Here is a 12273-nt window from a genome sequence, read left to right on the forward strand (position 1 = left end):
AAAAAAAAAAAACCCAAAAGAAGGAAAAATCTCTGCTTAGTTAAAACATCATCTACCACCATCCCAGGCTCTGCATCCAATACAACAAACTTCTGCTTCCAAAACCAAGGGTATAGACGTAGCCCTCTTCCAGCATATGGTTCCATGACATAAATAGTTTTAATAAATATCAGTATAATAAAATATATCATTATGACATCAGATAGTATTATTTATAGAAGAAATGGGCAAGGCCTTTAAGAATAAGAGTGAAAAATCTGTTCTGTAGGACAGCTGACTAATAAATGGTGGAGCTCTTAAGTGAAAGGAGTTTGCAATTTAATACCAAAATTGTTCAGCTATTTCTAACTGACTCAAAAACAACTCTTGGAAACCTAGGAGATCAACAAGCACGGAAGCGTCGTGCTCTTCCCATCAGTGGAAAGGGCTTAAAGCACTCTCCAAATAACATCCTCTCTCTCCCATATTTGAAATTAAAGGCAAGCCAGAAGCTATCAAGTGTAACTTTAGCCACGCAGAACCCATCTGAAGAGAATACAGTCACGTCTCTTCCGTTTAAGAACAAGGATAAAGGAGTGCTGAAAAACCACCACTGTTTCAAATCACAGAGAATGGTATTTTATGATTGAATCTGTGACTCCCTAAGACAACTCTACCCAGAGAGTTTCCACCATCATCTCAGATCAGGTCTTTGCAGCTCAGCTTCTCATCTGTGCTGAGAGCTCAGGCATCCCACACACTTTGGGGGCTGGAATACCAGCTTTCTAAGTAACATGTGACAGCAGACCCCAGAGTCAGGGACATGGATGTAGCTGAAGGGCCTATCCACAGACTATCTACTTTATTAGAGCATAAAATACCTAAACAAGGTCAGTCCCATGCTCCCTTTAATCCAGCATCCTGCCCCTCGCTGAGAACTGTCATTTAGACACCAGCTTCAAGGATGAAGGACATCCTCTAAAAGCATGTTTCCACTCCTGACCCATATAGATTATATCACCCACTGTCCTGTCCTTAAAAAATACTCAGGAAGATTAACTGAACAACAACAAAAAAGAGTCTAGTGGGACAAGGTGAAGTTTACTTCTGCTTCTCCATCCAGCCAGAAGTTCCAGAGTGGTGGCTTGGGAGGTTGGGTCTGTCTCCTTTAGGTGAGGAAAATTCTCTCCTTTACATCACCATCCCCGTAGCCTGCTTCACTCACAAAGTGACCTATCTGGCCCTGTCCTAGACGGTGTCCCAGGGTCACTCCTATGAACATTTAAAGATACAATTAAAGAGAGAGGAAGATGAACTGGCCAGGTGGCAGGGTGGGGACAGAGAATCCTATGGATGCAGCGGTGGCTTCAAAACTTGCTGGCAAATTCTGTGATATTTCTCCCATCTAGAGGTGGAGTCAAATTGCCCACCCCTTGAATTTGGGATGGCTTACTCACATCCACCAAATAAAATGTGGTGGAAGCTGTGCTGGTAACTTTCAAATTTAGATCAAAAGAGCAATAAAACTTGTCTGGTGCGCTCTCTCTCTCTCTCTCTCTCTCTCTCTCTCTCTCTCTCTCTCCCGGGCCCCCCCCCCCCCCCCCCACCTTTTTTTCATTCAGGATCTTCACTTGTGGAACTCAGCCACCAAGCCACATGGAAGCCAAGCACCCATAGAGAGGCCCATGTGAAGAGAAACCAGGGTTCCCCATCCCAGCCTTCTGGCAAGCCCATCACCTCAAGCCCCCAGCCAAAAACCAGAGCCAACTTGCCAGCCATGAGAGGGTGCCATCATGGCAGTGGGTCCTCCAGCCTCCAGTGGACCCGTCCCAGCTGACACCGTGTGGAGCAGAGATGAGGCTTCCCACCCAGCCCAGCTCCGATTAGAGATTCGTGAGGCATGTAAGTGATTGCTGTGCCCCTTGGTTTTGGGGTGATTTGTTATGCAGCAATATCAGAACAGACGCTTAGGCTCTAAAACTTTTACTAGTAATTCCAATATGGAACCTATTAAATATGTCTTCATCTAGTGAGAGGACAGAAAAATGAGGGAGAAGGCAGGTTCTATAGCTTCTACATTTTTTAAAACCATGAGAACCCAAATATAAGCCCCAGAAAAGGTACCCGTGACCTTTTACACTTGACATTTTGCTCACTTTTAAGGGCTATAAGAAATGGAAGCGGAAAGAGGATGGATGCTAATGATGCTGGGACTGGAGAGCCAGAAGTGAGTAGGCACGCCTATCTCTGCCCCTTCACCTTAAAAACCCTCGCAATACTTCCTTTTTCTTCCCAAGCTGCTTATTTTTGCTGGCAAGATTATTTACAGTCAACCCTTCTTCCTAGAAGGACATCAGATCAAATTCCAAAAACACTCATTCAATAACATTCAAGGGGTGAGGGTTGAAGCTCTGAAGCCTTGGGGTGTGTTTTTTTCCTGAAAATTATTCTGCACATTCCATCACATGAAGTTCCTGAAATTCACCCAGCAGCACGTCACTTTCTTGTTCAAAAACAAATGAGCACTCCCTTTTACTTAGTGTATTAAATCTAATTTTCTTTGTCTATCTTTTATGGTATCATGGCTTCCCCTTGTATATTGAACTATACTTCCCAATCTGCCTTGGTTATTCTCACCTCTAAGCTTTGATTCATGCCAAGCCATACCCCCTTACCTATGTCTTTTTTATCAGCCAACTGTCTTTCAAAGCCATATTCAAGCCTAATCTCAATTTTAAAAAAAAATTCCCTGACCACTGCAGCTGACAGCAATCCCTCTCTCCATCTGAACTCTTACGGCACTCACAATCCACGGGGCTCATCTGGTATTTATGCAGATCTTCCCGTTCTCCACCGCTCATTATGGGTCCTTCAAGTGCAGGACCATATGTTATTCATCTTTACATTCCTCCCCATCACTCCAAACATACCCACAGCCCCACTCAGCATCTTGAATATCTTATGTGTTCAATTACTGCTTACTAGATTAGTTAAATGAACTAAATAATATGGCAAATAGCCTGCAAAGTTCCATCTAGTAATACTTTTATTTTAACCAGTAACTACTCTTAAGGAATGAAGCTTTAATTGGGCAATTTTGAGCCTGAGCCAGCCAGCTGGGGTTGGTAAGTATTTGGTGGGGGAGGGATTGAGGAACACTCAAATGGGGAGGTGGCTGCCTATGTCAGACCTGCCCAGGGAAATTTATCTTCTGTTTATTATGTATGAAGAAAGGTGTAGAAATTATTTAGTGTAAACCTTCAGTTTAGAGATGAAGACAGTAAGACTCAGAGAGGATAAGTAATAAGTCCCAAAGCAGCTGGTTATCCGCAGAACTGGCCTTGACCTAATTTCTCCGGACTCCAGGAGTTCTAGCTTTCTTTCCACTGCAGAAAACTGGAGGACTACGGCCTTTTCTCAATAAACACTCCTCTTTGAAGAGCAGCCTATAGACAGTATTTCAAATTGAACATTTAAATGATCTTTTTAAAGTCAATTTTGACTGTGAAGAGTGACCCCAATTGCTAGACATTTTCTTCTCAAGAAAAAAAAAAAAATCCACTTTTTCATTCCTCTGACTGAGAAAGATGCGTTCATGTATCTAACTTGCAAGCAATTTCTCCAAAGGAAAAGGGGATTCTTATCTGAGCACTGCATCATACAGTGTCTCTGGGATGAACACAGCGAACCAGACCAAGTAATTGGCATAGCCAAAAGAAAAATATAAAAGATGAATGCCGATGCATTAAAAACAAACCCAGAACCAGGACATTTCTCAAGTAAATGTGTGCGTTTACTTGAGAAATTGATAAAAAGCAGCTTAAATTACAAACCCTTTTCTTTAAGAGGCTCAGCAATCACTCCTTGTTAGTATACTAGCAAATCCTTTTTACCAGATTTACCTTCCAGATTCTAAGATGGATTAAATCTTTCCACTGACCTTGTCAAAATAGGCCTTTCTCATAACAAGAAGTAATAAAGGCAACTCCATGGCCCAGATTAATAAGATCAGACAGGTAGGCTGACACAGACAGCAGAACAAAGTCCCCCAGTAATTTTTAATTTAAAAAAGTAACTCATGAGAAATGAGTACTCCACTTGTTTTCAAGTTCTGGCTCTATATTTTGATTAAATAAGGAAAAGTTATTTATCTATAGCTATATCTATATCTGAGATAAACATACTTGTCAACACATATGTCAAAAATAGAAATTTAAGGAGTATAGTGGTACACAGTAGTTAAGAACCCATCCTCTAAAGCCAACTACCTAGCTGAAATCCCAGCTCTGTCACTTCCTGTGCGACGTTGGGAGAGTTACTTAAAACATTTTCTAGTTCAGTGTCTTGATCTAAAACATGAAATTGATATTATTAGTTAATTCATAAGGTTGTTATTAGGAATCAGTGACAATACATGCAAGGGACTTAGTGCCTAGCAAACACATAAACATTAACTGTTATTATTATCTGGGAGAGGGGCAAAATTATTAATATGTGACTACAGATGGTCTTCCCCTATCCCCTCCTGCTTGTCAGGTCAGCTCCAGGGTTTTCTCTTGTTGCACTGTCTTGAGTCTGGGTGTGAGAAAATCCACTAGAGAGCATTCAAACTCTATTTCCCGGGGTGGTGGGGGGGAGGTTCTATGTAGGAAAAAGGGTCATGGGTCGGGTGTGTGGGCTTGGGGGAAGATGGCTAAGTGTATGAGCTAGACAGTACGTGTCAGCAGAAAAGTAACAGAGAAGCCATTTAGAAATGAGATGGCAATATGAAGAGAGAGGACGTTTCAAGCAACTGCCGCTTGAAATAGAATTGAAAAGAAGAGAAAAGGTAGATTTAAGAATTTCATGTTCATTTCATGTTCTTTGAGAGTTATGATAAAGACAGGAATTAATTTTTTTTGTAATTGCTTTGGACTATGGGACATTGTTCCCTTGGATGTGAGGCTGTACTGAGACTGAGCCTCAAGTTCATATGGGTGCAGAGCAAGTCAGGGAGACAGAACAATTTGCAGTACATGGCTTCAGATTTACAAGAACAGATTATCACAAAGTGGTAAACATCACTGAGCAGACAGAGCACACAGCTTTAAAAAGAAGCTAAAACACTCCCTCCATGTATTCACTAGAGGCCTTTAAAAAATATTTTGGCAACAGGTATCCAGAGCCATAAAAACATTTATCCCCCTCCATGGGGTACTAATTCACCCTAAAGGAAAAAAAAAAAGAAACGCTGTACACAAGAAGATGCTCATGGCAACATTATTTATAACAGTAAAAAAAAAAAAAAGGAACCAACCAACCAACTAACCAAAATAAAGTGCACTGATTTAATAGAATGATACAACTTTGTGTAAAATGATAATGTTGAAACTTGGGAAAATTTCTTAAAAACCCAGAATACTGATGCTGATCCTGGAGCTGGCCGCTTCCAGCTTAAAGGACACAGAAAAGATCACTGCCCTTAGAATTATGGGCTATAGCCTGTTTGCTGATGCTTTCTGGCTAACCCAGGCCTTTCAGAACTCCTTTATTTTCCTCAGACGAAATGACTTTAGATTAACCCTCATCCAATTAACCTAGTATCTGCAACTGCCCACCAGTTTAAAGAGATCTGGGCCTGGCCCCTCTTATTCTCCTTAGTTCTAGTTTAAGAATAACAAATAAAACTTTTGCATTTATTCTTCTGGTTTTGAAGGTTTTTAAGTTTCACATCCTCTATTGGATTCAGAGGGTTAATAAAGCCTTTGATAACCCATTTCTTTAAATAACAGTCCCAGCACGCCTGGAACAGTAAGTAGAATCCTGGGAACAATGCTCTTGCTGAGAACCTGTGTGATCTCTGCCACATAATCTGCAGAATCAGACCTGGGTTTTTATTTAAGGAACTTGCAGAAAAGGAGAGAAACATAACATGTTAACACCATTCATTCCTTCATTCATTCATTCCACAAATAAGCACCGACAATGTGCCAGACACCACTGGGAGCACAGACTGTCACAGTCCCAAGCTGCAAAAGATGCACAGAACAGTTAATTCTCATAAAATGGGATGTGTGCCTTGAGAGAGGAAGTGTGGGGAGACAGAGACAGCTAAGCCAGCTTCCTGTAAGTCAGGGAAGAGGAGGCAACATTCTCCCTTCATTCAATCGGAAAGATTTCAAATCCATCGTAGAAAAAATGAAGAAATAGGCGCAATTCAGACTTTGTATTCTTATTTCTAAGCCATATTCTTTCAGCCTGTCCTGTTCTATTCTCCTAAACACCGCCTCCAAATACCATTTCAAAAGCAGACGCCATAAATGTAATCTGAGAACCAAAGTCTCCTCAGCAAATAGCAGATAAGCTAACATTCTCCAACAACCCACTGTGGGCCAGGCCCTCATCCAACTGCCAACGTTGCCATTTTGATTTTCTCTGTCTTGGATGAAAATATTCTCTCTCTCCGTCCTGGTATGGTTTTAATTTAGCTCTGTGAATGACAGTAGTAGGAAGTTTATTTTGGTTTTAAGTACAAAGGAAGACATATTTTGTTTTTTTTTTTTTAAGAGTGGCAAAGGGCATGCTGAATCATCTTCTTTTGCCTGACATCGTATAGACAATGTGCTATTTTTATAGAAAAGATTCATCTTCTGTAATTCTGATGATGTCCTGAGTAGCCTCAGTGTGACAAGTCGGAGAAACTACACAGTGACACAGACTTGTCACAAACACAATAAATTATCAGGTGCCCCTCACCTCTCCTGGAAAAACTACCAAGGCTGCTTGTTCCCGTGAGGCTGAGACCCTTATAGCTTCATGCAGGATGGGAATTTGAGAAGAAAGGGAGTCAACATTGATCCATCTCCATTGTAATCCCACTAATACAAAAACCCTAACCTTGAAATCTGATTTTAGCCACTCCAATAAAATTTCAGGAGAAAAAAACAATTTTGAAACATGGAGAAGTTTGCAAAGGTTACCTACTTCACATAAATAGTACTAACTCATGTGCCTGAGTTCTCCCCCAAGGCAGCGGGGATCCAGAGGAGTTCAGGGAGGGCCAAGGAGGGCAACAGAGAGGAAAGACGGGGCTGAGGAAACAGGGCAAGAAAGAGTCCAGCCAACCACCCAATGCAAGGGATCTAGGTAAAGGGGAGATGCAGGTAGAGAACAGGAGAAAACAAAGGAGAATGGAACAAATCTGGAGGTGCTATTTATAGGGTGTCTGTGGAGAAGGCAAGAGACAGGGAGGGCCCAGAACCATTTCAGAAGGCACAGGCAATACAACTAAAACCCTGGCCATGCTCCTCCCAACTGCACACTGTCCACCATCCAGGGCAAAAAGGGTCTCTTGAAGAGGCAGTCCCCTTGAAAATCCCTCAGGAACGTGTCCCTCTGGGGCCTTGCCATGCCGCTTGTCAAAAATTTCAGCACAGCTAGTTTTGGTTCTTGCGCTGGAGTGAATCTTTGTTTGAGCACCGGCTGAACTAGATGGCTTCATTTATTGGCCATGTTGGAAGAAAAGCACATTATTAAAGCTCTATGCGGCAAGATGCTCATACCATGTAAGTCGTGTGAGAGGCAAAGCCATCTGAGCAAAGAGTGTGGGCGGTGACGCCCTGATGGAAGGGCAGACAGAAGCGCTGGTGTTGTTCAAATGTTCAGTGGGCTTGTTCTTTCTCTTCCCGCTTCCTCCTTCCCTCCCTTGACCCTAATCACAAAGAGCTCAATTATGATAAGGAAAGGTGTGTCACCTTTTCCCAAAGTCAAGCGAATTCCTGAATTTCCATTATTAAGCTAAAATATATGTATTAACTATAAAGGCTGAAAATGTAAGCTGCTTCAACAAATATTACAATATATTAAAATATGTAAGGACACTGAATGCGGGTTGATAAAGAACATCAATCTATCATGGAGATCTTCCCTCCATTTTGTGATTGACAGGAAAGACTCTATACTATAATAATACAAGTGGCCAACATCCCAGCCGTGCCACTTACCAGCTGGCTGAATTTGGGCAAGGTAACTAACAGCTGTGTCTAAGTTGTAAGCAGGATTAATAATGGATTGTTGTCTAAGTGTCCATCGACAGATGAATGGATAAAGAAGATTGGTACATATATACAATGGAATATTACTCAGCCATAAAAAGAAACGAAATTGAGTTATTTGTAGTGAGGTGGATGGACCTAGAGTCTGTCAAACAGAATGAAGTAAGGCAGAAAGAGAAAAATAAATACCGTATTTTAACGCATATATATGGAATCTAAAAAAAAATGGTTCTGATGAACCTAGGGGCAGGACAGGAATAAAGACGCAGACATAGAGAATGGACTTGAGGACATGGTGGGTCGGGGGGAAGGGTAAGCTGGGACGAAGTGAGAGAGTGGCATGGACATATATACACTACCAAATGTAAAATAGGTAGCTAGTGGGAAGCAGCCGCATAGCACAGGGAGATCAGCTCGGTGCTCTGTGACCACCTAGAGGGGTGGCATAGGGAGGGTGGGAGGGAGACGCAAGAGGGAGGAGATATGGGGATATATGTATATGTGCAGCTGATTCACTTTTGTTATAAAGCAGAAAGTAACATACCATTGTAAAGCAATTATACTCCAATAAAGATGTAAAAAAAAAAAAAGGATTGTTGTGAGGATTAAAGAGTTAAAACACATGAAGCACTCAGAGCAGTTCCTGGCACAAGGGCACTGCACTGCACACCGTCTGGGTGACATTCCCAGGGTTGTCTATGAGGAAGGTGCCCCTGGGAGCTGTGTGGCACACAGCTCACGCCCAGGCCTGGCACAGAACAAGTGCTATTTGCTGTTCTTCTCATTTACTGGGTCTTTACTATGTACTAAGTAATGTGCCAAGCAATTTTCAAAGATTTTCTTGCTTAATCTTCAGAATAACCCTATGAGGTAGGTACTCTTATTATTCCCATTTTAGAAATGAAGAAACTGAGGTGCAGAAAGTTTAAGTAACTTACCCAATATAAGCCAAGATATCAGGACTCAGACCCTGGGTGCCTAACTACAGCTCAGGCTCTCTGTACACACCACCTGGCCAGGCAAGGAAGGGACCAGGTCATTCTTAAGATTAAATCGACTAGTTTATGCAATCAATCCACAAGCATACTCTACAGGGGGAAAAAAAGGCTAAATCATTCCTTCATCTCCAGAACGTGCAGTCCAGGGATCATTAGCTGCTGCCACCACCTTTCCCCTGATGCTGTGAAATGGGGAGTCATATCCAGAATTAACAAAGAGCATCACTTGTCCAGAGTCAACAAAGATCTTTCTGTGCCCACAGCTCCTAACAAGGGCACATGTAATTAGTTAAATAAGCAAACCAGTAGGTTGATAATAGAAAGGTCAACACAAATGTATCTGCTAATGGGCTGACAGGCCCATGTCCCAGCAAATCTGAGGCAATTTCACTGCCCAGGAAAGATGAGAATTTCAGGCCTTAGCTTTTTGGACTCCCTCTTGCTGTCCAAGAAGTAACACTGGGTGAGGATACTATTTTAAACCAGTAAATTCCAGTGATGCATGCAAAGAGAAGTGGGGCTGACACAGAGTGGGGGAGGCGTGGATGAAGCTCCAGCAAGTCCTGTCCTCCTCGTCCCACCACAGTCCTTCCCGCTCCTGACTACCAGTTCTCCATGCCATTTGGCTGCCTGTTGCATTGGGGACAATCTGCACTTTCACAGCTGAAAGGACAGACTTCCTGAGGACGCATGACAGAATGAATGGGCTCTGCAATCAGTCCAACTGAATCGAAATCTTGGCTCTACCACCTCCCACTGTGTGACTTGCCAAAAACCCCAAGAGTCTTCTTAGCCTCGGTTTCCTCATCTATACATCTGGGACACGAACAGCATCTATCTAATGGGACTGATGTAAAGATTAGATGCATGTGAGCTTCCAGAACTCCATAAATAAAAGTTGCTATTCAAGACTCTGTATTGATTGAAAGTGGTGACACATTTTTTTCTTTAATTTACAAGGACATAGACATTCAAATGTTCATTATGCTCTCCAAAGCAATCACCTTAAGAATATCTCCAGGCAGCACTTTTTCCCTGAAGCTTCCTTTGCTTAACATGTTTCTGGAACTTCTCCTTTGGAATGGCCTCCCGCAGGAATATCTGTGGTGATGACAAACCTCTTTCCTTTGGGGATGCGTTATGACCAGAATGATCATTCAGAGGCAAGCACAGTGTCAAGAAGAGGAGCATCCTTCCAGTCAAAAGTGAGGGGCAACTGTGAAGTTCCAATCTGGTCCCAATACATATGTCCAGTTCTATCGGCTGCCACTGCTCCCATCCTACACACTCACCTCCTGCTGCTCTCAGGACTCGGCGCCCGCTATTCCTCCTGAATGGAATGGTACAGTCTTTCTCCTTGATCCCTCTGGAAATATCCTACTTACCCACCATGCCCCAGTCCACATTCAACCCTTCTGTGACACTTCTCCTCTGCCAGTGAGGCAGAAGAGCACAGAGGGTAAGAACACAGACATGAGGGTCCAATGACAGGGCTCAAGAGAAGCAGCAGCCCAGCTGGTGATGTGCATGGGCCACGGAGCCAGGCTGCCTGGGTCTGAATCCTGCCCCTACAATGTGGCCATGAGCTCTGTGATCTTAGATGAGTTACATCACTTCCCCACATCTCAGTTTCCTCAACAGTGAGACAGAATAAAGCATAGTAGCTACCTCAAAGGTCTGTTTGGGAGATTATATAAAGCACCTAGAACAGTATCCTACAAATATTTAACAAAGCCCTAGATCTATTGTCTCCTAGCTGGGTGACTTTTGGTGGGTTATTTAACCTCTTTGCATCTCAATTTCTTGACTTTAAAATGAGGGTAAAAAAAACAGTGTCAACTCTGTACGACTGTTGAGGATTAAATAAAATAATACATATATGTAATTTGCCTAGTACATAATGTATGTAGAGCCTTGTATATGATATCAACAAAAGAGTAGGTTTTTTTTTTTAAACAGTTGTTTCTTCTGAACTTCATAACACCTTATTTGTATCCCTATTATGGCACATATCAAATTATAATAACCTAGACTAGAAACTCCTGGAGGACAGGAACTGTGTCATTATTCTTCTGATAAAGGGAAAACCTGTTCAGCTGGCAACTAGGATGTTAGGGGGAAACTGAAAACTGAAACAGAAACTATAACTTGGAAAACTGTATTATAATGCACAAAACAGAAAAACTGTACCAAACCATGCCATGCAAGACTAACTAAGTTCAGACTCAACACCAGCTCATTCAGATGCATGGTATTCTAAGCAAGACCACAGACAAACTAACCTAACAGTAACTCCACACTGTTATGTGCCCCAAAGATAAGACCACAGACTGTTTGAGCAACTTCCTACATTACAAATTCTGGCCGATCTTTGCCAAAGCCATCCTCTGACTAACTCCAGTCCTGCAAACTCTATAGATGTTCTTCCCTAACTTCCACCTGTTGAAATGCCCTACAATTCTCCACGATGTGTGCTCTCCCTTACTGCAGCCAGCTAATAAACCTAAGCTTGTTTGACGATGGTGTGTCCTGGGAGTCTTGTCTGGTGGGCTTTAACACATGGTGTGCCACGGCCTTGGAGCAGCACCTGGGACTAAGCAGGCATTTAATAAATTGCATCTTGAACAAAAGAATGGGGTAATGAGACTCTTTTGCTTTTGTAACTTATGAGTTCTGAAGATAATTTTAAATAGAGAGTTTCAAAAATATTAAGAACTACATCAAGCAGCCTTGAGGAGACTATGTATATAATTTTCCAAGCTATATACCTTAAAGGGAAATCTCAACTGAAAATATGTAATCGGGAACACTGATTAAAAGCCAGTCTTGGACTTGCCTAGCAGTGCAGTGGTTAAGACTCCGAGCTTCCAATGCAGGGGGCATGGGTTCGAACCCTGGTCGGGGAACTAAGATCCCACATGCTGCACGGCGTGGTCAAAAAATAAAAATTAAAAAAAAAAAGTTTAAAAGAAACAGTCTTGTTGCTGTGCACTTATACACATCAAGTATAATTCATGATCTACTGGAAATGATAAACTAATTGAGGACACACGAGGTAAACAAGCAAGTGGACATGGTCTGTGTTCCCACAGCACCTAGCAGAGGGTCTTGCTCACAGCAGTTGCTCACAGAAACGTATTAATTGGTTACTGACAGGGATTTTACTCTGTCAGTAATAACTGACTGAGAGCTTTTGAGTGGAGGCAGATCCTGATAAATACGAGAGTCTAGGAAGCTCATATAGCAAAAGCAAAGAAATTCTG

This window comes from Lipotes vexillifer, unplaced genomic scaffold (genome assembly GCF_000442215.2).
Source record: "Lipotes vexillifer unplaced genomic scaffold, Lipotes_vexillifer_v1.1 scaffold1829, whole genome shotgun sequence".
In the NCBI taxonomy this organism is placed as follows: Eukaryota; Metazoa; Chordata; class Mammalia; order Artiodactyla; family Lipotidae; genus Lipotes; species Lipotes vexillifer.